This window comes from Dermochelys coriacea, chromosome 26 (genome assembly GCF_009764565.3).
Source record: "Dermochelys coriacea isolate rDerCor1 chromosome 26, rDerCor1.pri.v4, whole genome shotgun sequence".
Classification (NCBI taxonomy): Eukaryota; Metazoa; Chordata; order Testudines; family Dermochelyidae; genus Dermochelys; species Dermochelys coriacea.
In genome coordinates this window covers 16,329,399-16,354,784 of record NC_050093.1, presented here as the reverse complement: position 1 = coordinate 16,354,784, position 25,386 = coordinate 16,329,399, and the positions used below count along the sequence as shown (strand labels likewise).

Here is a 25,386-nt window from a genome sequence, read left to right as displayed (position 1 = left end):
GCTGAAGGTGATGGCTAGTGGCGTTCTGTTATTTTCTTTGTTGGGCCTGTCCTCTAGTAGGTGACTTCTGGGTACTCTTCTGGCTCTGTCAATCTGTTTCTTCACTTCAGCACATGGGTATTGACTGCTATTCCTACCTACATGCCTCTAGCTTTCATCAAGATCATACCACACGATCCATTGTCTACAGCCAAGCTCTACGATGTAACCACATTTGCTCCAACCTCTCAGACAGAGACAAACACCTACAAGATCTCTATCATGCATTCTTACAACTACAATACCCACCTGCTGAAGTGAAGAAACACTCCAAGCTGGGGACTCAGGACACCTGGGTTCAGTTCCCTGCTCTACCAAAGCCATCCTTGGGTGAATCATTGAGTCGCTCCATGCCTCTGTTTCCCATCAGTACAGTGTACTGCCTGCCCTCCCCCAGAGGATCAAGGCATGACAGATGGGAAAGTGCTCAGGCTCTGTGGTGATTGGGGGAGGGGCGGGCAAGCTGCATGCCAGAGAGAGCAAGTTAACACTTGGCCAAGGACATCCCAGGGGGCACTTTGCTCTGGCTGCCTAAGTGCAACACCCCAACACTACTCCCCCCCATGGCCTATTTGCCTTGGCTATGACATCATCCTGGGTTCTGACCCCAATGGCATTGCCAGCGCATGCCCTGTCTGCCTCTTCTGTGCACCCCCTGATTAGCCAAGCACAGCCCAGGGGCAAGGAAGAGGGGCGTCACCTGGAAGTGACTGCTGACACCAGCAGGGGCTGAGCCCTGGGGCCCTGCTCCAAGGACCCTGGGAAGCAATAGAGCAGAGGGGAATTCAGCACTGACCTCACTGGGCTCCAGCTGCTCTGACTCACTAAACCCAGCTCCCCAGATGGGGAATGAGCCAGTGCCCTGCCTCTGCCACAGGCAGGCTCCTGGCTTACAGCTAGGGCCCTTCCAGTCCATGCGCCCAGCCCACCTAGAGATGTCTTCCCTGAATGAAGGGTGGCTCAGATGCGGCTTTGCCCATCAGTGGAGCACATCTTGCAGGTCCCCTGGAGCCAGGCAGGCTGGCACTCACCTGGCTCGACCTTTCCCGGTGTTCTTCAGACAGAGAACATTATCTGCTTGCTACAGCTTCAGTCCAAGTATGCTGGCAGCCTTGTCAGGTGTCTGTTCCTGGCAGCGCCCATACATCTCAGCCTGTCTCACGCAGGGAGGAGTCCGTGGTATGAGCCTTCCCTTCCCTCAGCTCCCTGGGGGTTCTGCACCGTGTATAGCACACATGGGTCTCAATGGACTTATCAGCCCTGACTTAACCACCGAAAGCAGCGGGTGAGGGTGATTGGTCCCCTGGTGCATGGGGGAAACTGAGGCACATAGTGGGCAAAGGGCTTGCCCAAGGCCAAACAGAGATAGTGAGTGTCAGAGCCAAGAATGGAACCCAGGAGTCCTGACTCCCAGTCCCTGCTATAACCACTAGACTAGACCCGACTCCCCTTCCATAGCCCAGGACAGAACCCAAGAGTCCTGACTCCCAGCTCCTCCCCTCTACCTGCTCTACTCACATTCTTTCCTGTAAAATTCTTCCTTGCAGCACGGCTTGGCTCTCTGTGTGATGCTCTGTACCTTGGGGAAACACCCTACACCCCCATGTTCATCTTTATAAAATGATTGTGTGGTATCCAATGCAAAGTTTGTCCTGTTGAGTGTCTTTGGAAGGCTCATGATGCACTGAACATTGTTGTTATAGTAATTGTTGTTACACCAATGTTATAGGTTATAATTTCATGTATTTAGTTATGAGGCTGAAAATGTGTCTTCATGGTTTTAAAATAAGCCCAGGCAAAAACTCTCCAAGAGCTGAGAGACAGTTCACACCTCATCAGGCCATGTATGGGACAAACCCAGCCCAGCCTCACAGGAACAAAGGATGCTGGCCTAGGCAGCAACAAAAGGATCTGTTGGACTCTCAAGTGAGTCACGCCCTAACCTTCCTTTGGTCAGTTTGTAACTACGATGAGATAATGCTCACCTGATTCTGAGGGAGGGGGGAAGGCAAAGCCAAGAGGGAAGAAAGAACATGATAAAAGGGAGAGATGTTTGCCATGCTTCCTCTCTCTTCCACCTACATTTTCAGATGACACCACTACCACAACCACCAAGCAACTGAAGCGCTGATCAAAGGGGAGAGCTTGGCTGAAGGGCAACCAGCCAGCCCTTGGTGAGAAGCATTGAAGTTTGTAATGACACTTAAAATATTAAGATCATCTTAGAATGTGTTTTGGTTTTATTTCATTTGACCAAATCTTACTTATTATGCTTCTGAGTTATAATCACTTAAAATGCATCTTTGTAGTTAATAAATCTGTCTGTTTGTTCTGCCTGAAGCAGTGCATTTGATTTGAAGCATGTCAGACTCCCCTTGGGATAACAAGCCTGGTACATATCAATTTCTTTGTTAAATTGATGAACACATATAAGCTTGCAGGATCCAGTGGGCATAACTGGACACTGCAGGATGGAGGGTCCTAGGGTTTTGTCTGGGACCGGAGATATTGGCTAGTGTCATTCAGTTGCACAATCCAAGGAGCAGCTTACATGGCAGAGGCTGTGCATGAACAGCCTAGAAATGGGGGCTCTCACAGCAGAGCAGGGTAAGGCTGGCTCCCAGAGTCAAGGATTGGGGGACCTAGCAGATCACCGATCCAGATAATACCAGAGGGGAACGTCACAGTGGCATAGCGAGCAGGGTGTATGTGCAGCTTGTTACTCCAAGTGAAGTTCACACTTTTTTTAAGCGCTGATATTTGTGATTTTTAAGTGAGTCTTAAGTGCAGTGGCTAAGAACAGTCAGGAGGAGGTCACAGTTTTATTATTTTCTGTTTGCTTACTTTGGAAAAGGGGAAATGAGTGAAAACAGTGAAGCAATTGCAAAGTTGGAGCTTTTTAGGCTGCAGTCTGCAGAAAAGAAGAGGGAGCACCAGAGATTATTGCAACTGAAAAAACTGGAGATAAAAAAGTGAGAGAAGAAAGAGAGCAAAAACACCAACTGGACCTGCTAGAGAAGCAGAGCCAGAACCCCCTGACCCCAACGACTCCCATCACTCCAAAAATACACAAATGGGAATGCTTATGTCCTGCACATAGTGAGGATGATAATATTGCTGAATATCTGACTACCTTCGAAGGCTGTGTGTAATACATGAAATCCCTGATAAGAGTTCCTACCCTGATTGCAAAATTAACTGGTAAAGCTTGAAATGTATTCAGCGGAATGCCTATTGAAGATGCTTTAGACTATTGTACATTGAAAATTTCGCAAAACAGTATCTTTAAGATTACCCCTGAAACATAGAGTTAAATTTAGGAATCTTAAGGGGGATATTAGTATGAGTAATGGGGAATATGTAAACAATATGAAAGATTTGTTGGGAAAAGGGATGAGGGGTAAAGAGGTGGCAAGTTTTGAGGGAATGTTGGATCTTGTTGCTCAAGAGCATTTCCTAGGCTAGTGTGAGGTGGATGTGAAGCAGTGTCTATGGGACAAAGATGTAAAGTCTGGGGATGAGCTGGCTTTCTTTTTTTTTCTTTTCTTTTCTTTTTTTTTTTTGCTGATGCCTTCAAACAGAATCAGGTGTCTATTGAGGGCAGGCCACAGAAAGAGGGTTTAAAACTGGTGGGAAGGGAGGATCCCATTTTGCCCCTGGGAAGAGAGAAGGGGGTTGGGAGCCTAAACATTCCCTTACCCCAAAATGTTCCTCTAACCATCATCCCAAATCTCCTGTAAAAGCAGACGAGCCCAGAAGGTGCTATCCATATAATTCCACTGATCCCCTGAGGAATAAACGCCCTGTGCTGGGAGGAAGCAGGCAACCAATAGCTCATGTTAGTTCTGCTGCCCTCAACACAGAAATCCCCCAGGCACCTGAAACCGATCGTGTTGTTTTGTGAGGTTAGCCTCCCCAGAACCAGATATGGAGCATGTAACAGCTGCCCAAATTGATGGCAGGGAATACTTGGGGTAGAGGGATACAGGGGCCCAGATCTCTCTGGTTAAGCAGAGTGTGGTCCCAAAGGCCAGTATGTTACCTGGCCAAATGGCAGAGATTGTGGGGGAGGGTGAAAGCAGATTCCTTGTAGCACTAGCTAAAATCCATGTGGTTTGGAAAGTGTTTTGACTGTGGGGATAATGGAACTCCTCCTAGTCAACCTGCTCCTGGGTAATGATTTTTTCCGTGTAGCTCAGGTTAAAGTATTTGCCTGCAGCAGGAGGGAGTGTTATGCTGGGACCCTCGAGGGAAAGGGTAAGGTCTCGGGAACTGCTGAGAGAATCTCCTTGATTCTTTGGCAGCAGGGGGAAGCCACATGCTTCCAGGTGGGAGGGTGGTTGAGACCAATCTCTGCCCTGCAGCTGGAGGCAACACCACATCAGGAAGGGATGGGGGTGTGATGCCTGCCAGGGAGAGAACTGTCCAGGTTATTGGCTACCAGCCCTAGGCTGTAGCTGAACCAGAGACAAAACTGGCTCTAGGGAGCAGAGGGAAATGGGTCCCAGAGAGCGCAGAGAAGGGTCAGGGAATCTCAGAAACCACTGAGGTGGGTGAGGATTCCTGTGGCTCTGTAACACGGGGAAGCAGGGTGCTTCCAAGTATGGGAGGGGCTGAGACAAGCTCCTTTCCAGCAGAAGGCAACATGCCCTCAGGGGCAGGAGAGGAGTTGTCAGTGATTAAGGAAACTGTCCCAGTTGTTAGCTGGCAGAGTTCTGCAGCTGAACAAAAGATAGAACCCTTCCTAGGGAGCACAGAGAAATGTGTCTTGGGAGGGGGCCCAGAGGAGGAAACGGGGGAAGGAATAGTGGGGGAACAGGAATGTCTCCTCACTAGTCACTTGGGGTAGGATGCCCAGGACAGTAGGAGGATGGCTGGGTCAGGTTTTGAGAAGGACTTGTGTAACTGACCTCCTGGAGGGGAGCAGTCACACAGCTGACTTCTCAGGGACAGAGAAAGGGGTGGCAGAGGGCATCCCTATCCAGGTTCCAGTTTTTCAGGATGCTATTCCTGATAACTGTTTGGAAAGTAACTGTGTCTCTTTACATCAAGATGCAGCTCCAATGCCTGTGACGGCAGAGGAGTTGAGACCAGGAAATTGCCAGGTGGTCGTTTGTGAGAATGCAAATGACCCAACGAGCGAGGTGTGTGTGTGTGTGTGTGTGTGTTTTCCCCCAGGCTGGTGAGACACATGGAGCAGTTATGGAAAAGGTGCTGGGAAAAGGTGCATCTGATCAAAGGATAAACACACTTATCCCACAGAGCAGGATCACAGCCCTCTCGGAGGCAGGGAAGGACTCAGTGCTGGGAGGGGGAAACACCAGGTAACCCTCAAAAGAGGAGCTGGATTTTCTGCATATGTAGAGTCCTGGGGTTGGGAGACCGCTCCCGAAAGGGCCATCCAATGTGCAGGGTCCCCCTAAACACCTATCTTGCTAGACCCTGAGGCACCAAAATTCCAGAAACATGATTAAATTAAGAGCCCACACAGAGGGGAATGCTGGAGGAAAATAAAAGCCAGTGACTGATTAAGTAGGAAAGAGTCAAAGGACACCATGGGTAATGAACAAACCAACCTCAAACTACACTATCAGAACAGAGGGCGTGGTATCATAAAGATATTTGTAAAAGCACCTCTGTGGTGAAAGATTTTGGTATTAATGTTAAGTTTTTGAGGATAAGAATTTTGACATGGATGTTAAATCTTATGATAATGCTACTTTTCAATTAATGCCTGTAAACAGGTTTAAAGCTTAGCAAGACAGAGAAACCATAAAAAACCTTGTTTGCTGAGTGTGAGTGGGGAAACTGAGGCATGCTGCCTCATGGCCTTAATGGCTGAACGCTAAGAGAACTATAACAACAAACTGCCTTCGAGATAGTCAGTGACTACCCCTCTTGCAGTAAACTAAGAGGGGAGGTGTGACGCTCTGTATCTTGGGGGAATACCCTACACCCCCATGTTAATCTTTATAAAATGATTGTGTGGTATTATTGGGGGGTGGGATAGCTAAACCCAGGGTTGTGAGTTCAATCCTTGAGGGGGCCATTTAGGCATCTGGGCCAAAAATTGGGGATTGGTCCTGCTTTGAGCAGGGGGGTTGGACTAAATGACCTCCTGAGGTCCCTTCCAACCCTGATATTCTATGATTCTATCCAACGCAAAGTTTTTCATGTTGGGTGTCTTCGGAAGGCTCATGATGCATTGAACATTGTTGTTCTAGTGATGTTATAGTAATTGTTACAGCAATGTTATTGTAATGTTATAATTTCATGCATATAGTTATGAGGCTGAAAATGTGTCTTTATGGCTTAAAATAAGCCCAGGCAAAACTCTCCAAGAGCAGAGAGGCAGTTCACACCTCATCAGGGCATGTATGGGACAAACCCAGCCCAGGCTCACAGGAACAAAGGACGCTGGTCAGTTTGTAACTGCAATGAGGTAATGCTCACCTGACTTTGAAGTGGGAGGGCAAAGCCAAGAGGGAAGAAAGAACATGATAAAAGGGAGAGATGTTTGCCATGCTCTTCCTCTCTCTTCCACCTACATCTACAGACACCACCGCCAAGCGACTGAAGCACTGATCAAAGGAGAGCCTGGCTGAAGGGCAGTCAGCCAGCCTGTGGTGAGAAGCATCTAAGTTTGTAAGAGCACTGAAAGTGTTAAGATCAGCTTAGAATGCGTTTTGCTTTCATTTCATTTGATCAAATCTGACTTGTTATGCTTTTGACTTATAATCACTTAAAATTTATCTTTGTAGTTAATGCATTTGTTTGTTCTACCTGAAGCAGTGCATTTGGTTTGAAGTGTGTCAGAGTCTCCCCTTGGGATAACAAGCCTGGTACATGTCAATTTCTTTGTTAAATTGATGAACACATATAAGCTTGCAGCGTCCAGTGGGCATAACTGTACACTGCAAGATGGAGGTTCCTAGGGTTGCGTCTGGGACTGGAGATATTGGCCAGTGTCATTCAGTTGCACAATCCAAGGTGCAGCTTACATGCTAGAGGCTGGAGTGAACAGCCTAGGAGTGGGTAAGGCTGGGCAGCAGAGCAGAGTAGGATAAGGCTGGCTCCCAGAGTCAAGGATTGCAGTGACCTAGCAGATCACTGGTCTGATAACACCAGAAGGGAATGTGTCACTCTTCCCACCCTTTTGCCAACATCTCTGCACCTATCAGGGCCTGGCATCCTCCAGAGCTGGCATCTGCCTCCTGGGCAGGACTCAAGAGTCTCTCCTATTCTGGGGCACTTGAGCTCAGCAGCTGGTTAGGTACAGGAGTGCTGGAGAACCCTGTTGTGCCCTGCAGCCCCTCCTGAAAAGAAGGTCTCCCAGAATGATGGGGGAGTGAGGGGGACACTCAAATGGCCCCCTTAGCTGGTGCTAAACAGTTCTGCAAGGCACCTCCCCATGGCTCTGTACCCAGCAGAGCATGGCCCATTCATTAAAGCTTGGTGAAGATTAGACCATGAGTGGCAACAATGTACTATCTTTCACTTTTAGCCAAGCACATAAGCCACTCAGGTGACTCCAGCCTTCCCTGTGGAAAGAATTAACCCTTTTGTTGCTGGGATAAACTGGAACACAAGAACTGTCATACTGGGTCAATGGTCCATTTAGCCAGTATCCTGTCTCTGACAGTGGCCAGTGCCAGGTACTTCAGAAGGAGTGTCCCGAACAGGGAAGCTGGAGAGAGTCACCTGTCTTCTCCTCCCACCTTTTGGGAATCAGAGATTACTGACATTCAGAGCATACAGTTGCATCCCTGACCATGTTGGCTAATAACTATTGATGGACCTATCCTCCTTGAACTTATCTAGCTCTGTTTTGGCCTTTACAACGTCCCCTGGAATGATTTCCACAGGTTAATTGTGTGCTATGTGGAACACTACACAAAGCCCCTTATCTAGCAGATACTGTGTCCAATCTGGGAGTGTAAGGCTGGGTGTGTAGTTACCGGTATGAGCAAGACTTTGCTCATGTCTGGGTTAAACATCTGAGTGTGCCCAGTGCGCGCAGACTGTTTGCAGATGCTGGGTGAACTCGGACCAAGCTGAGGGTTGATACAGCTGATGAAGGGCTGGGGCTTCCCCCTGCGTGCCTGCCTCCAGAAAGCCCATGAAGGGCTTGGCTACACTTGAAATGCTTCAGTGGCAAAGGTGTGGTGCTTCAGCGTAGACACCAGGTATGCTGAGGGGAGAGGGGTTCTCCCATTGCTGTAATCTACCTCTGAGAGGTGGTAGCTAAATCAATGGAAGAATTCTTCCCTCAACTTAGTATTGTCTGCACCGGGGCTTAGGTCGGCTTATGTACTGCACTGGGGGGGGGGTATTTTTCACACCCCCTGAGCAATGTCGCTGGGTCAACCTCACTTTTTAGCATAGACCAGGTCTAAGCATTACAGGTGCAAGGGTTGCTTCCCAGCGCTTTCAGAAAGGGCCATGGGGTCTTTGATGACCTCACATTTAGGGCCTCAGATCAGCTTTTATTCTGAAAGATCACCCCTCTAAAGGCACAGTGCCCCCTAGCAATGGGCTGGGGCATTGGGGTCAGCACCACCTTTGAAGGGGAGCCCCCCTGCTGAGCCCCCCATCCTGCTCCCAGCAGTGCAGTATCCCCTAGTGCTGCACTGTGACATTGGGGGCAGCACTGATGCAGAAAAGAAGTGCCCTGCAGCACAGTGCCCCCCCCCAACCTCTGAGGCATGGGGCTCAACAATGACTCTGAGAGGAAAAGGCCACCTGCACCCCTGGCAGCACTCTGTTTTCCCTGGAGGTCTCCTGGGCCCAGCTCACCTGTCCTGCCCTAGCCTGCAACACCGTCAGAATCACAGCCAAAAGCGCAGACCAGTCAAGACAATCAGCTGAGCTCCTGGTTCAGCCAGCAGTCGCATGCCATCCATCCAACCTTTCTGCTCCCAGAGCAGGGACTTCCCCAGAACCCCACCCAGCACCTCCAGCTGTGGGGGTCGGGGTTGGGTCCCTATAGACCTTGCTCTCTCCTGGAGCCTGCAGAGGGCATAGATCCCTGAAAACAACTGACTGGCTGAAAAAGGACAGGAGGGCTGGAGGTGAGAAAATGGGTAACCAGACAATAACAAGTGAACACCTAATTCTCAAAGTACTCTACAAAGAAGAGCAGTGTCATTATCCCCATTTTATAGATGGGGAAACTGAGGTACAGAGAGGGGACGGTCACCCAGCAGGTCAGCGGCAGAACTGAGAAGAGAATGCAGGTCTCCTGAATGCTAGCCACCAGGAGCAAGTCCTATGCTCTATCCACTGGGTGATGCTGCCTAGAGAGATGCTAGTTTTCCCAGCTGCAACCTCCCACACACTGGCAACCCCAGAAGGATTTGGTGTAAACATCGCCACCCCTCTAGCACTGCAGGAGGTCACACCAAGGCCTGGTTCCCCCAGCTCCAGCAGGCAGGAAGTATCCCTTACATTGGCAGCCCCGAGGGCAGCTAGAAGTTCCTCTTTCTTTTCCTTATCCTGGGAAGATAACAGGCAACTTTTTCCATGAGCCTCTTCAGTGCTACCCACAGTGTTCATGTGCAGGACCCCCACCCCCTGACACATACACACACACATCTACAGGCAACATGGTCAAAGCCCAAATCGTCCCGGGCCAACAGGTAGCCTCCACTGGAGCATGTGGGAAGTGAAGCGAAGACCTGGAGCTGGACAGGGTGAAACCCCCAATGTGACCAAGTCTGGACAAATACTTGAGGCTCTCAAAGCATTGACAAGCATTCATGAATGCCCCTAGCAGGTGGGTGAGAATCAGGGTCTCCATTTCACAGAAGGAAAAAACTGAGGCAAAGAGATGGGGGACATGATTTGTGTAAGGTAACACAGGGGTCACTGGAAGAATCCCAGAAGTCCCAACTCCTAGTTTCCCCCAGGTCTAGACACTATACTGCATTGCTCTCAGAGGTGGGACTGGACTGACTCCCAAGCCCCCGCCTCCCCAGCTCCCCTGTGCTGTAAATATCCCATGCCACAATGAAGTGGTTTCTCCCTCCTTTGCAGTAAGAAAGGGGAGATTCTTCAGATCACGCAGGGGTGGTGTCACGTCTCTGTGGCCAGGAGCAAAGGAATGGCCCATGTAGCAACAGGGGCTGAAACTCACGTGCAGCTTGATGTGTCAGACCAAGTTTTGTGGGGCTAGGGGCGAGGAAGCTGGGCCTGGGGACAGGCCACTGGCATGGGCTTGCGGAGCCCTGGGTTCAATTCCTGCATGCCCTGAAGGCAGTCACTTGATCTTTCTGTGCCTCAGTTTCCCATCTGTACAACGAAAAGGATTAGGGCCACTTGGGATTGCAAGGGGCTCGGACGCCAGGGTGATGCGGGTGGAGAAGTACTGAGACAGAAATGTAACCAGTTAACAACTCTGCCACTCCATGACAAGCCCGTGTGAAGACTGGCTTTGCCGCTCAGTGTCTCCTGAGTTGCAATCAGTGGTCCCTTCTGTGATTGCTCAGGCCAGGCTTCCGGGAGGTCCCATGGAGTGACACTGAGCAGGGCTGGCTGGGAGTTAGAGAGGCCCTAAGGTCTAGCTGTAAAGAATTTCCTTTCGATTCCCTTTGAAGTGAGGGCTGCTGCAGCCTCAAAGTGTTTCAGGTTCATAGCAAACAGGGGCCCTGCAGAAAAGCCTGAAACCTTGCCGTGTAGACCAAGCCAGGGGCCCAGAATCGCCTAGATGCCAGGAGAAGACAAGCCACATGGACAGCCTGGGTCCTGTGGGGGCCCAGATCTCACAGACAGCTGCAGTTCCATGTGCCCATCCTGCTGCTCTGGCTCAGGCAATCTGCGAGGAAGAGCTGCATAAGATGGGCTGGAAAAGGGAAATTTGTCTGCTGCCCTTCATAATGCTGGGACTGCAGTAGCGAAATGATGGACAGATAGATGTGTACAGAGATAGACAGATACACAAAGGGGCATGTTAGGAGATGGAAGGATTGGATAGCTGGGTGTGTATGTGAATAGCGAGAAGGGTGTGGACGGGGTAGATGGCTAGAGAAGGGTATGGACGGGGTAGATGGCTAGATAGCTTAGATAGGGTGTGTGTGCAGGGAGATAGTGAGAAGGGTGTGTATTGAATTAGACAGAGGAGGTGTATGGGGATGGCTAGCTAGCTAGCTGAGTGTGCCTGGGGACAGAGGACCAGCCCACAGAGCGGTGCATATGGAGCTAGATAATGCTACGAGGTCTGTGTGGAGCTGCACAGAAGACGCCATTTGCACAGGACAATAGTTATTATCGGGTTAGCTGTGGGTTCGCAAGGACCATCATGAGCTGTGGCTTCATGAGCACCATGGGGGAGGGATAGCTCAGTGGTTTGAGCAGTGGTCTGCTAAACCCAGGTTTGTGAGCTCAATCTTTGAGGGGGCCATTTAGGGATCTGGGACAAAAATTGGGGATTGGCCCTGCTTTGAGCTGGGGGTTGGACTAGATGACCTCCTGAGGTCCCTTCTAACCCTGATATTCTATGATTCTATGATCTACTGGTGCCCTGGCTCACAACATGTCCCCAGGCCTCTCCATTGCAGAGGTGCCTCCTGGAATGAGGGCAGGCGCCAATGCAGCGCACAGCTGAATGGTGCCGGGGAGCCGCTGCCCAGGGGGTCTTGTACTTGGTGTGTAGCATAGATTGCATTGGGGGGCCTCGGGAAGGAGGCATTTGAGCTTCAGTGACCAGACTGGCAGCTGCAGCCAAGGGCTAAGGGGCAGGCTCCCTTCAAGGAAGAAGTGCTGCTGAAGAGTTGCAGGGACCTAGTAAAAGTACTGACCTAGGGCTGCCACCAGCAAAGGCGCATGTTATAATTAAAGTGCATGTCTACTGGAGAGAACCCAAACTCTTGGGCGTTTGCCATATGCACTATATACCAACAACTAGTGGGGAGTCTCCTTTAGTTCTGGGAGCAGGAAGAACTGGGTTCTGGCCTGGTTGCTACAGCGACGCTCTTCCTGGCCATGCAGCAGTCTAGAGGGCCTGGGTACAATGGGACAGGTCATTTCCATAGCAGGGGGCCTGGCTGTCACACAGTGACCCACACGCTGAGAGAACCTGCTCTGCACGGCTGCCTTTCTGGATGAGTCGCAGCCAGGCTGAGACGGCCAGTGGCAACTGCATGTGTGAGGGATGATGCGGGCAATTGCGTGATCAGCAGGGAGATTGGCCCAGTGGTTTCTGTGCTGCTTCCTGGAAGTCCCTGGAGCATCACCAAAGCGTGGCGTCCGTGCCTTCTATAGGGGTCTATTCCCTTAGGTACCAGGGTTGGAGGGACCCTAGGGGCGGGTGGGGAGGGGAATAGAGCCAGACCAGGGAGCTCCAGTACTACCCATTGGGCTGGGAGGGTTTCCTGGGCCGGCAGAGTGGGGTCAGGCAAAAAACTTGGCTAATAACTCTAGGGCCTGTTCCCCTAAGCAGAGCAACTCAGCTGTACACATGGCCTGCCCAGAGCAGCAGCCATGGCCGGGGGGCACTTGTCCATCGTGCAGTCAGCCCTGACACAGCTGGCTCTGGCAGCGTAGAAGGCTCCAGGGTGATGGCATCTTGGCCTCTACTGCCCACCGGGATTATTTGCTGCCCGCGGCTGCAATCCAAGATTGTGCCACCTTAATTTTTTCTCTCTTTGTCACCTTAAATCCCTCCCTCCTTCCCCCACCAGAGCCGATCAGCACCCTCGGCATGGCGTGGAGAATGGGCATTTTGCCCTCTCCTTGGAGGAGGCATGTGCTAGGCGGCACAGGCCCAATCTCTGCAGAGCAAAGAGGGGAAACATTCTGGGTTGGGCCTGGGGGGATTTTATTGGCTGCATCCCAGGGGGTCTAACAGATCAGGGCACTGGAGGGAGCAGGGCTCCCCGGCACTGACACCCCTCCTCGCACAGCGCAGCCTGCAGGAGTCTCTGCTGTGCGGGCACCCACCCAGCCAGCCAAGGGCTCAGCACAGCCCGAAGAGCTGAGTCCAAAGTGTGCAATGGCTTAAAGGCACAGCAGTGCTACGCTGCCGGCTGGCTGGCCTCAATCCTGTAGGTGCTGGGCCAGGGAGTTTGGCTTTGTGGGCTGTCTGGGCTGGGCAGTGGCAAGCTTAGGTGCCAAGGTGGCAAAAAGAAAAAGGAGAGAGGGGCATGTTAATTGGATGAAGCCATGGTCACATGCTGTCTGTGGCCTTGGTGCTCCAGGGCCAGGGGGTTATAAATCAGACAGGTCCACCACAGCTGTGTCACTCCTGTCCTCTGGCACATCCGGGGGCATCACATGGGGCACCAGGGGAAGGGGGGGATTGCAGACGTGTGCTTTGCGTACACGCATGGGCATCCCTGCCACCGATGCCAGGCAGTGAGCTGCCCTGTCACTGCCTGCAGAGTGCTGGTTCCCCAGGAGAGGTTCCTTGTGCAGCACATCAAGTTGCGGCTATGCCCAATGGGGTGCCAGGGACTGGAACTGATCTGCCCTTCCTAACCCCCAACACAGGGAGATGGTCATCTCTGTTACGATCAGCTCCCTTCAGCAGGCTGCCATGCAGAGTGCATCATTGCACTCAATCCTTATGGGAATCTTTCTTGCAACCTGCTCCACTGGAGGGGGGAATCAGCCAGATACTCACCCCCTCTGTCCTCTGTGGGCATCTCCCAGGTGGTTAGTGTGTGTGCAGTCCAGTTTGTGCATGTACTGGGCAGATCAGAAGGGTACCCTCCCATAACATGGGGGTCAGGGCACACGCCTGTGCGAGCTGTACGCAGTGGCAGGGCACATGGTGGACGGGGGTGGCCAGTCCTTGCTTACAGACAGCCCTCCAACCTGAAGCAAATACTCACCAGCAACCACACACCACAACCACTAACCCAGGAACCTATCCTTGCAACAAAACTTGTTGCCAACTGTGTCCACATATCTATTCAGGGGATACCATCATAGGGCCTAATCACATCAGCCACACTATCAGAGGCTCGTTCACCTGCGCATCTACCAATGTGATATATGCCATCATGTGCCAGCAATGCCCCTCTGCCATGTACATTGGTCAAACTGGACAGTCTCTATGTAAAAGAATAAATGGACACAAATCAGACGTCAAGAATTATAACATTCAAAAATCAGTCGGAGAGCACTTTAATTTCTCCGGTCACTTGATTACAAACCTAAAAGTGGCAATATTTGAACAAAAAAACTTCAAAAACAGACTCCAACGAGAGACTGCTGAATTGGAATTAATTTGCAAACTGGATACAATTAACTTAAGCTTGAATAGAGACTGGGAGTGGATGGGTCATTACACAAAGTAAAAGTATTTCCCCATGTTTATCTCTCCCCCCCCACCACCATTCCTCAGACATTCTTGTCAACTGCTGGAAATGGCCCACCTTGATTATCACTACAAAAGGTTCCCGCCCCCCCCCCCCCCCCGCTGGTAATAACTCACCTTAAGTGATCACTCTGGTTACAGTGTGTATGGTAACACCCATTGTTTCATGTTCTCTATGTATATAAATCTCCCCGCTGTATTTTCCACTAAATGCATCCGATGAAGTGAGCTGTAGCTCACGAAAGCTTATGCTCAAATAAATTTGTTAGTCTCTAAGGTGCCACAAGTCCTCCTTTTTGCGAATACAGACTAACACGGTTGCTACTCTGAAACCTGCTCCTTGGTTGCCACTGAAAGGCCGGTTGTGGGCGTCTCCCAATCTCACAAGGTATTTCAAGAACACTTATATAGGGCCCTTCTTTTTCAGTTTTTATTTTATTTAATTTTTCCTGGGACTTTATCATTGTTTATTACCACAACAACAAAACAGGTGAAAATCCGTGCAAAAAGCTATTAATAATTTCTCTGGTAAATATCCAGATTTATTTTGGTGGACAGAAAGTCAGGAAAAAAGTATTCAGTATGCTTTGAATTCTGTTCATTTGTGTGGTTTGCTGAACAAAAACAGAACTCAAAATACAGTGCCACCTCTGAGTTTAAGAAAACAATATAATCACTAATCCCCAAATAAAACCTTTCATTTGAATAAACAGTTGAATGTTGTAGATTTAGAACTATTAGCCTATAAATATTTACATTTAGTAATTGGGCCACATCATTTGCAGCGCATACACTCAATTTCATCCTTTTCTCCTGGTTTTGTTTTTTTGAAGCTTTTGAATACTTCCTTGTTCCAAAACATGTTCTGAGACAGATTTTCGTTTTCTTCTCATGTCAGTGTGTCAGATCTTTAAACTGTTATTTGCTAGCAGCTTGAAATGTGTATGTGGTGGGTGTGAGATTCATCAGTATGTTCAGATGCACACGCACTGCAGAGTTGTTTGTTTATTGGGTGTATCTTCTAGATTGATACAAAGCCTTACTTCAACAGGCAACTTTGCATCTATACATAGACTAATGGATTATCATCATGCATAGATCCTATGCAATGTACTGAATTTTCCTAATAAAACAAATTATGTTTTATATATTTGAATGATACAAAAGTAAGGTGAAAATCAGAAAAAACTGAACAATGCTTTTTGTAAAACCCAGGAATATTTTCGTAAAAATCGGTTTAAACTGAAAATGAAGGGGCTTACACATATAGCAATACTTCATAACTTTCCATACAATGAGAGTACACACAATTCAACAGGATATTAGTGTTCAACAGAGGAAGGTTTTTTAAATGATACCTCACAAGGCCTGCATTGTACAAAACACATCATCATCACATCACAGTGAATGTGGGAATTACAGGGTGCTATTTTGACATATATAGTGTCACTCCTCCCCCGACCCCTCTTTAGTTTACTGCAGGACTGTTGGTCACTGACTAATGCAGAGACAGTGTGCCAAAGTTCCTCTTTAGGTTTTGACCATATAAGTCTCAAGTGTTGCTGAACATTGTTGTGTTACCCACATATGCTCTTGCAAAGCTCTGTGTACCTTCTCACACTTTGTGGATCAGTCTGATGATCTCAAAAGTTAGCCAGTGTGCCTTCCCTGGGTTGCTAGATAGCATCTCTTTGTATCAGGGCAGCTTTGTTAACCTTTCTGCTTTTCCAGCTGGTGTTAACTCACTGCAGATATTGATGTTTTCCAGAGTGTAGGTATCTTGGCATGCAACCATCAAAGCAATGAAGTATGCCTCAGTTTCCCCTTCCATTCAGCAGACCAGGTTTTTATGGTTTCTAAGGCTGTGACAAGCTTCAAGTCTGTTTACAGGTATTAGCTGAGAAGCAGCATTACCATAGGGCTTCATAACACAGGGTGTATTCTTATTTACCACTCCCAGCATGGCTAAGGTCTTTCCCCAGAAATCATGCAGATTGCACCTTTTTCCTAGGGTTTACCATCAGTACCAAATTTTCTGTTATCAGGTTTAACATTAGCATCAAATGTTTTATCCTGAGGTTTGACAGTAGAACCAAACCGTTTATCACAGTTGGGCATTCACAAGTGTCTTTGCCATAGCATGCCCCATGTTTAGACCGTCTGGTTTCTTCAGTACCCATTGTGTCTTTTAACTCCTTCCTGAACGTTTGCCTGTAATGAGTTCCTGTTTTTTCATTCCCTTCCGTACGGGTTCTCAGTTCAACCATTTCTTTGGGGCTTTGGTTCTCTGGGGCCTAGTGAGGTGAGGATGTAAGGGGATTCTGCATATTGGCTGGCCCCCTGTGGAGCTGTGTCCCAACCCCAGGACTGGACATATGCAAAAAATCCATCTCCCCTCTTGGGGTTACTCTGTGATCCCCAATTCCAGCACTGGGACCTTCCCTGCCCCCTTTTTCTAGAGGGTTGTGATCTGTGCTCTCTGGGCTAAGAGTGTCTGCTCTTTGGTCAGATGCACCTTTTCCCAGCAACTTACTCAGCTGTTTTCTGTGTCTTACCCACCTGGGGGAAACCCCCCTCCCCTCTGCCAGCTGGGTCCTTTGCATGTTCACAGACAACGTCTGCCTGGCAACTTCCTGGACTCCACTTGTTGGCTGTTACAGGTGTGGGAGCTGCATCTTGACTTAAAGAGAGACAGCTGCTTGCCACAAGCATGTCTGGACCGGTGTCCTGGAAAACGGACCTGGATTGGGGTATCCTCCATTACCACTTTCTCTGTCCCTGAGAGGTCAGCTGTGTGACTGCTCCACTCTGGAAGGTCATTTGCACAGTTCCCTCTCAAAACTTGAGTCACAGGCTGCATGCCTGGGTGCACAGATTCTGAATCAGCCACTCTCTCCTGGGCAATCCTCTCCCAAAGTGAGGACCAGTGAGGAGACATTCATGTGCTCCCTCTATTCTTACCCCATTTTCCTTCTCTGGGACCCCTCTAGGACCTTCTCTGTGCTGTGTAAAGTGGGATGTGTCCCTGGTTCAGCTGCAAAGGGCTCACAGCTGGAACAGGTCTCTCAGTGATAGGCACTCTATCCCCCTCCCTGAGGAGGAGCTGCCTTCAGCAGCAGTGTAGGAGCCGGTCTCAGATCCCCCAACACACATACCTGGAAGCAAGCTGCTTCCTTCTGCTGCAGAGGAATCAAAGAGACTTTCTCCCTTTCCTTCAGCTGTTCCTGGGGCTTTACCCTTTCCCTCTGAGGTCCCAGCAGGATGCTCTTTCTTACTGCAGGCAAACACCTTACCAGCCTGAGCTACATGGAAAAAATAATTTCCAGTAAGCATGTCAATGGGGATATCGTCCACCACTCCCACTTGTAATACACGTTCTAAACCTTCAGTTTCTATGTGCATTTTGGCCAGAGGCACAAGAATCCTGACACCTCTTACTAAGAAAAGCTCTGCTATCTGCCCTGGCAATTTGTCACCTTCTTAAATTACACTCTGCTTAACCACAGAAATCTCTGCACCTATATATTTCCATCCTAAGTATTCCCTGCCATTCATTTTGACAATCTTTATGTGCTCCAATCCCACACAACCAGTATGATAAGTGTCAGGTGCCTCAGAGGCTTCTGTGCTGAGGACAGCAGTATTAACAGGGGCTACTGGCTGTCTGCTTCCTCCCAGCACAAGGCATTTATTCCTCAGGTGATCAGTGGAATTACACCGATAGCACCTTCTGGGTTCTTCTGTTTTTACAGGGGGTTTGGGATGGGGATTAGAGGAATGGTTTTGGGGAGGCGAGTACCCAGTCTCCCATCCCTTCTCCTTATTCCCAGGGGTAAAATGGGATCCTCCATTCCCACCAGGTTTAAACCCTTCTGTCTGTAGTTTACTCTCAATAGATGCCTGGGTCTGCTCAAAGGTATTGACTAGAGACATCAGCTCATCCACAGTTTTTGCTTTTTCATCCCATAGACACTGTTTCACATTATCTTTACATATATTTAGGAAATGCTCCTGAGCAACGAGGTCAAACATTTGTTCAAAACTTTCAACACCTTTTCCCCTCACTCACTTTCTCTTTAGATCTTTCATCCTGTTTACATATTCTCCATTACTCATACCAGCATTTCTCTTAAGATTTCTGAATTTCACCCTATAAGTTTTAGGGGTAATCTGAAATTGTTTCAGAACAATTTCTTTGAATTTACAATAGCTTAAAGCATCTTGAATTGGCATTTCATTGAATGTATTTAGAGCTTTACCAGTTAACTTTGCAACCAAAGTGGGGATCCTCTTATTATCAGAAATTTCATGAACTGCACTCAGCCTCTCCAAAGTAGTAAAATATTCCATGATATCTCTTTGTATGCAGGGCACAATTGGTGCCATTTGTGGAATTTTGGAGCAATGGGAATTAGTGGGGTGAGAGGGTTCTGGTTCTGTTTTTCTAGCAAGTCCAGCTGGTGTCTCTGCTCTTCTTCCTTTTTCTCAGTTTCTTTGGCTTGCAGCTCTAGAGCCTACTGATTTGCTGCTATCTCTACCTGCTTCAGTTCCAAGGCCCTCCAATGTGCCAACGCTGTAGCTTGTTTCTGGGCCCTTATTTCCTGTTCTTTCAGTTCCATGGCCCTTTTATGTGCAGCTTCCTCTTTGGCCTTTTCTGCCTCTTTTAGCTCCAAGATTTGTTAGTGTTCTTTCTCCTTTTCTGCTACATGTAGTTTCTACAGCGCTAACCTTGCAACTGCATCACGCTCGCTCCTTGCCCTTTTTATGCCTTTCTGTTTCTATTTTCCTTTCCCAAAGTAAGCAAACAGAAAATAACAAAAGTGTGATGTTCCCCTGGTGTTATCTGGACCGGTGATCTGCTAGATCACTCCAATCCTTGACTCTGGGAGCCGGCCTTACCCTGCTCTGCTGTGAGAACCCCCACTCCTGGGCTGTTCACAGACAGCCTCTAGCATGTAAGCTGCTCCCAGTTCTGTGAGTGAGCACTTTTGGCCAGCCACTGTTTGGCTTGTGCAACCGAATGACACTGGCCAATATCTCTGGTCCCAGACACAACCCTAAGAACCTCCATCTTGCAGTGTCCAGTTATGCAAGCTTATATGAGTTCATCAACTTAACAAAGAAATTGATATGTACCAGGCTTGTTAGCCCAAGGGGAATCTCTGACATGCTTCAAACCAAACGCACTGCTTCAGGTAGAATAAACAAACAAATTTATTAACTACAAAAGGTAGATTTTAAGTGATTATAAGTCAAAGCACAAGAAATCAGATTTGGTCAAATGAAATAAAAGCAAAACACATTCTAAGCTGATCTTAACTCTTTCAATGCTCTTACAAACTTAGGGCATGGCTACACTTGCAGATGTAGAGCGCTCTGAGTTAAACCAGCCTTTGTAGAGCGCAGTAGGGAAAGCGCTGCAGTCTGTCCACACTGACAGCTTCAAGCTCACTGGCATGGCCACATTTGCAGCACTTGCAGCGGCATTGGGAGCATGCTTCTCAAATGGGGTGGGGTGTGACAGGGAGTGTGTTGTGTGTATGTGTGGGGAAAAATAGTGGGTTTTTGGGGAACTTGTAAGTTCAGACAGCAGCAGACCCCCCTTACCCCCTCCCCACCTCTCTCTCTCTCACACAGCATTCCACACTAATGGTTGCTTTGTCTCAGAGCAGATAAGCAGCCGGCTGTCAGAAATGGAGCTTTCAAAGGGCATTTCCACATTCCTACAGCTGATTCCAAACAATGACAAGAGTGGCCACTTGACTTAAGGGGATTATGGGACGTGTCCGGAGGCTGATCAGAGCGCAGTAAAGCAATGCCTTGTCCACACTGGTGCCATGGCGCTCCAGCGAGGGCACAGCAAATGTTATTCCACTCACCGAGGTGGAGTGTTATTCCACTTTCAGAGTCAGAGCGCTCTATGTGCCTTGTCAGTGTGGACAGGTAGTGAGCTAGTGCGCACGCGGCTCCTTTATTGCACTGTACCTTGCAAGTGTAGCCAAACCCAGAGATGCTTTTCACCACAGGCTGGCTGGTTGCCAGGCTCTCCCCTTTGATCAGTGCTTCAGTCGCTTGGTGGTGGTGGTGTCTGTAGATGTAGGTGGAAGAGAGAGGAAGCATGTCAAACCTCTCTCCCTTTTACCGTGTTCTTTCTTCCCTCTTGGCTTTGTGCCCCCCCCTTCAGAGTTGGGTGAGCATTACCTCATTGTAGTCCCAAACTGACCAAGAGAAAGGACGTAACTCACTCAAGAGTCCAACAGTCCCTTTGTTACTGCCTAGGCCAGTGTTCTTTGTTCCTGTGAGCCTGGGCTGGGTTTGTCCCATACATGCCCTGACGAGGTGTGAACGGCTCCTGGAGAGTTTTGCCTGGGCCTCTGCTCCTGGAGAGTTTTGCCTGGGCTTCTTTTAGCCATGAGGACACATTTTCAGCCTCCTAACTATATACATGAAACTACTGCCTATAACATCACTATAACAATCATGCTCAGTGCATCATGAGCCTTCTGAGGCGCCCAACATGACAAACTTTGCATTGGATACCACACAATCATAGTATAAGGATGAACATGGGAATGCAGGGTGCTCCCCACCGAGGTACAGAATGTCAGAAAAAGCGTAACCTTTCCTTGACTGTTTCCAGCCTCTACACTTAAAGTTTCACTTAAAATCTCCCTGAGAGCTACAAGCTGTGTATTTCATCCTGCTCACTACGCCACTGGGATGGGATCCTTGGGGTACAACCTGGAATTGTGGGATTGCTGGGCCTCCTTTCCTCTCCACCCTGGGATGTCTGTCACAAAGCTATGCCAGTGACAAACAGCAAACCCCTCCATGCGCTGTGATCACTCAGCCATCAGCATGTGGAGATCCACACCCAGCTAAATTGCACGAAGGCTCTCCAAGCCAGTCATGAATTATACAGAGAGAGACACCAGCCAATCACCCAGCCCTGCACCCCAGAAATATACCATCTTACACTGCTCAAGAGTCCCTTGGACAGTGCAAACGTGCAGGGTTGTAGTACTGCCACAAGGTGGGTGTCGGATGTCCCCACACTGTTGGAGGGAGAGTCTGGCACAGTGCACCCAGCTGTAAAAGCTGGTGCCAGACACCTCCTCTTGGCAAGCAGCAGCTGTCGAGCTCCTAGCGTGACAGAGACCAGCCACCACTGACGTGACCGTTGACGTAAGGTATTGCTCAAGTGGCCACCTTTGCCCCAACCCAGAAAAGGCAGATTATAACCACTCTGTGTGTGTGTGTGTGTGAGAGAGAGAGAGAGAGAGAGAGAGAGCCAGAAGCCTGATGCAATACAGCCCAGAGTGGTAAGACCCTCTGTACCCATTTCCTGAGGCCATACCTTGATGAGTCAGGACTTGATGAAACGCTGGGTCTATCTGCTGGCTGGCAAGTGCTGCAGCCCTGCCCATGGGTGAGAGGCTCCTTGCTGAGCATGGGATGAGACTATTCGTGCTCTGAGGCCTAGCTCGCGTTCTGTCATATCTGTTGCACTGTAACCAGCTGTGGCCATCACTCACACTTGCTTTTGTTTGAGTCTCTGTTTTTCCTCATAATACACTGCCTTTTGCTTCACTCTCCTTGGCCTGCAGGGCTGCGTGTGGCCCGGGAGCAGTGGGTGATGGGAAGGCTGCTATGCTGCGGGACGCTGCACCTTTGGGAATGGCGGCGCTGGGGTTTCTGTGGTGATCCCATGATCAGTGGCTGGACACTGCAGGGGGCACATTGAAGGGACTCTGGGAATAGGGTGCAACCAGCAGGGCAAAGGCAGGGCTGGCATGGGCTGGAGGAGAGCGTGAGTGGCAGGGAGCTCACTCCCAGCTGGCACAAGCAGCAGAGCCCCTCATGCTGGGGGGAGGCTGCCCTGAGAAGCATCAGAGGGGGTCAGCTGCATCGTTCCCAGCTGATTTGGGGCCCTGATCTGTGAGATGCTGAGGCTGCCTGGGCTCCTGTTCTCTCCTGATCGCGGGTCTGCTCCCTCTAGACCCATCTGGGACTTCCCACACCTGCACCTCCCTCACTAGGAGTCTAGCAGCCCCTTTCCCAGCTTGCTGCATAAGGCCAATGCTGACCCTCCAGGGCCGGGTGGCAACCCCTCGGCTCCCCAGCATGGTGCCAAGCTGCTCAGCAGCCCTTGGTGGCATAATCTGGGTGGGGGCTGTTCAGGCTGGTGCCCTGGGCCTTTCACCACCATGGAACCTGGCTCAGAGGGAGTGCAGGCAGGACACCGTGGGCCGCTCCTGGCAGCCTATGGGCCATGCTGCTGGCACCTCTGGCTCCTCTCTCAGCCCCACAAGCCTGGCTGAAAGAGGGGGAACGGGAAGCTAAGAGGGTGGTGAAACACTGGAATGCGTTACCTAGGGAGGTGGTAGAATCTCCTTCCTTAGAGGTTTTTAAGGTCAGGCTTGACAAAGCCCTGGCTAGGATGATTTAACTGGGACTTGGTCCTGCTGTGAGCAGGGGGTTGGACTAGATGACCTTCTGGGGTCCCTTCCAACCCTGATATTCTATGATTCTATGATTCTATGAAGCAGGACAGAGGGGGGCTGTGGGTCTCTTGCTGCCTGGCAGGGTGAATGGCTGTTGCTGTGGTGACAGCGGCTATGCTGCCGCAACGGTTAGCCTGGCAGCCTTAAGGGTGGCTGCTGAGTCTCTGCCTCCTGCCCCACAGGCGGGGCCAGCTGCAACCTCCCCCACCTCAGCGTAGCCATCAGCTGGGGAGGAGGGGGGAACGTTCAGCTGTGAACGGGGAGGGATGGGCAGCAAGCTGGGGGCACAGGACGGCTGGGCCTCTCCTGCCCATGTTCTTTGTGAGGCTGGGATTAAAACTTCCCCCGGTTCAGTCTCTCTCACACACCAACTCATCGTTTTCTTAGTCCACCCCACCCCAGTCTTAATTGGCCCCCCCGCCCCCTACGACAGGCGCCATCTCCTGCCTCAGGCAGGAGGCGGTCCTGTGCCATGGCCCTAGGGGAGGAAGGAAGTAGGCGGCGAGCAGAAGGCCAGGAAATGACTCATCCAGGGAGCAGCTCCTTTTCCCTTCCTGAGGGGCTGGAGCAAGGGTCCAGTTTGGCCAGTCGCTGCCTGGGGCCATTATGTTCCCCACGGGCTCCAGCACTTACCCCCGGCGCTCGAGAGAAGCCAGACGCATGCAGGAAGCAGCGGGGCCAGGCTGTGCAAGGCTGGGTGTGAGATTATCCCCCCCTGCCTTTTGGCACCAAGATCATGGGTCAAAGTCAGCCCAGGCTCAAAGCTGCTGCAATCCCCCGGGGCTCCGTGGCTCCCACAGGATGGCACTCAGTGCACAGAGAGACCAAGGAGCGAGGAAGAGGTCAGGGACCTTGGACCAGCCCGGCCACGCGGGCAGGGTGGCATAGGGCTCCCAGAGCGTTGTCAGTCCAGGGCTGAATCCTGCTTGGCCTCACGCCGCTGAGACACACTAGAAGGAACCAAAAGTAACAGCTCATGTCTTGGTTAGTGACACCGCTGCCCAAGGTACCTACAGAACTGTCCCCAGCAGAGTGTGACATCTGTCCCTCCTGAGCTGCCCCTGCACCTGAAGGGTGAAGCTCAAGGCTTTTGGTCTTATCCTCCCAGGTCAGGTCCTGCCTCCAGCAGAGCTGGCCACGCCACCCACCACCCTCCTGCAGAATTCTTCCAGGGCAATACAGCTTCAGGACAGCCCGGGGTGGGGGGGGGAAGGTCAGAGGAGGACTCCTGTCTGGGGGACCAGCTACCCAAGGAGCCAGAAGATGCCTAACCCTCCTATTGAAGCTTCAGAGGGAATGACCTCTTCTGACGACCTCCGGGGCATGTATATGGCCGGACGTGACTCTGAGATCCTACGGGGTGCGAGAAATCCTAGAGGAGGAAAAGAAACTCCCCACCTAGGGGCAGAAGTGCACAGCACTGCTGGGATTTTGATAGGCTTTCTCTCAGGGCTGCAATACCAGTCCTGTTACTGTCTGCCTGGCTTTTTGGCTGCTTCTGCCTCTTCTCTGAGGCACATGCTCCCACCAAACACTGCCAAGCGAAATCTCCTTCACCCACATAGTTCTGAGTCCTCAGCAGACCCATGTGTGCCTTTGTTTTGGGCCACGTTTGGGATGAAGACTGCTATTATCTCATAATGGAGTTGCAGTGTCTTGTACAGCTATCATAACTGAAGGATGGCAGCTAGACGCCCCCCCCGCCGCCCAGGCTCAATGACACATCACCCAAACCACAGCAGCTTTTATCCTCACGACACCTCTGTGTGGCAGGGAAGAGATATTGTTCCCATTGTACAGCTGGGAAACTGAGGCACAGATATTCAGCGGTATGAACTCATTGGGAGTGGGGCATCCAATACCTTTGAGGATCTGGGCCTAACTGACCTACCTGAAGTCACACAGGGCAGATTAGGAACCTGAACGCTAGCTCCCTAACCATTGGGCAATCCTTCCTTTCAAATTAAGTGCCATGATCTCATGTTGTCCCCCAAGTTTTATGCTCTCTATGTCTCCTTTGGTTATTTCTCCATCCTCACTGGTATTCGCAGCCCTGCCCCATCTAGCCAATGCAATTAATGAACGTTCTCTCCATTCTCTTCCAGCTCATTAAAGAAGAGAAGAAATAAAACCAGGTAGGATGCAGGTTCCTGCAGCACCTATCTAAACACCTCCACTCTAACTCAGCACTGTGTGGGTCGACCTTTTCATCATGGGCCCCCAGCTGAGTTTTCAATCCCCATTTAACAGAATCCGTGCATAAGAATGCAGGCAACACACGGTGTCAGGCCATTGTGAAATTGTTCCCAGCCCGGAGTTGTTTGACTGTTCTATTATTTTTAAGCACTTCCATGGCCTATTTCTCATCACTCCCCTGGAAGCTTCTATTATTTCACAAGGGTCAGAAGTTAATTAATAAACAACATTAATAATTAGCACTAAGTCATCGCCAGGATCCTTTTTCTTAGTGGTACCACATTTGCTTTTATCCCAAGCTCCTGCTACCTTCCTTTTCCAAAATAATCC

The 25,386-nt window shown here is 50.1% G+C and overlaps 1 long non-coding RNA gene across 1 annotated transcript; it reads right to left on the bottom strand.

Moving 5' to 3' along the window:
• Window positions 1-354: 354 nt before the first annotated feature.
• On the bottom strand, window positions 355-19,235 carry LOC122457535. Its single transcript, XR_006277099.1, has 3 exons — window positions 18,281-19,235; window positions 14,663-14,665; window positions 355-364 (listed from the first exon to the last, which is right to left on the bottom strand). It is a non-coding gene; the product is annotated as an uncharacterized LOC122457535 (long non-coding RNA).
• Window positions 19,236-25,386: the final 6,151 nt, after the last annotated feature.